Genomic DNA, 1,457 nt, shown 5'->3' on the forward strand with positions numbered 1-1,457 from the left:
GAAATTTAAAAGACTCTTTAGCACCCAGTATGATTAAGATTATGGATATTAAACAAAGCCAAAAACTACCGAAATGTCTGGGCAGTTATAAATGCAGACGATGTGTTATATGTAAATATCTACATCCACAAAGGAAGGTTTTTTCCAACTTTGACAACACTAAGGAATTCAAAATAAAAAATTACATGAATTGTAACTCAACGTCTGTCATATATATTTTGGAATGCAAGTGTGGTACTAAATATGTAGGAAAAACCAAGAGACCACTTAAAATAAGAATACAGGAACATATCCGGAATATAAGAAACAAAGTGGAAGGACATGCCGTCTCTAAGCATTTTATCTCACATCACGGATCCAATCCAGAACATCTGACATTTAAAGCAATTGAACATGTCACCCTTGGCGAGAGAGGAGGTGACTTAGGGAATAAACTGTCAAGAAGAGAGATGTTTTGGATTTTCGAATTGAACACTCTGACTCCATACGGCTTTAACGAAAGCTACGAGATAGCCCCATTCCTGTGATGGTTGATTCTTAAAGGGTGTAAATTGCAGTTTTGATACCTGCAGCCAGACCATTATGTTAATGCCCAATCTCGTCCGATCTTGGAAGCTAAGCATAATTGGGCCTGGTTAGTACTTGGATGGGGGACCTCCAGGGAATACCAGGTGCTGTAGATATTACTGCACATATGCCTAAGGGCGCATAAGTGAAGGAATTTTACAGGCTACCTGAAAGGCATATTAGGAATAATATGTTCAGAGTTAAGACCCCCTTTTTTCTTCATGACATTTGGTCTAGAATTATGGACTACAAAATAGTGCTTATCCAGAAGAAACAACTTGAACATTAAATGACTGCATTTTTATAAGAAAATATAGGACATTGGAATTTCTTTAAAATTCCTCTAATTTCTCCTACCATCATGTTTGCCATCTGTGTGGATCTTAAACTCATTATTTCAACATACTCATGATTGTTTATATGTCTACTTGTCGCAGTCATATAAGCCCATTTAGACATGACATTGAAACCTCTTTCTAATTTTTCATATGAGCCCATATAGATATGACATCGACACCTCCTTCTAGGTTTTCAACTTCTACTATCAATATGTTTCCCATAGTTATGAATCTTAACAGAATTATTGGTGTTTATATGTCCATTTGTCACAACTATATGAGCCCATATAGATATAGGCTTAATTTTATCTGCATCTTAGACTTGGAGAAATAATATATATACCCAATCTAATATTGTTCTTTTACCATAGTTTACAGACACTACCTAAATGGTAATTTGGAGAAATGGACTAGCATCATCTGCTGTCTATAACCAATGGACTTCACTAAAATGGCGGTCAGTAACGAGAGGCAAATTGTGACCAGATTTCCACATGAAAGCTAGACGCATGTGCGAAGCCGAATGGAGGTGAATGGACATTGAACAGGAGA

The 1,457-nt window shown here is 36.4% G+C and overlaps 1 pseudogene; it reads left to right on the forward strand.

Annotated features, from left to right (window-relative positions):
- Positions 1-564: 564 nt before the first annotated feature.
- Positions 565-683, forward strand: LOC148518861 (5S ribosomal RNA; annotated as a pseudogene).
- The last annotated feature ends 774 nt before the right edge of the window (positions 684-1,457 follow it).

Source organism: Taudactylus pleione, unplaced genomic scaffold, assembly GCF_031769625.1.
Source record: "Taudactylus pleione unplaced genomic scaffold, aTauple2 ptg000198l, whole genome shotgun sequence".
NCBI classification, from domain to species: Eukaryota; Metazoa; Chordata; class Amphibia; order Anura; family Myobatrachidae; genus Taudactylus; species Taudactylus pleione.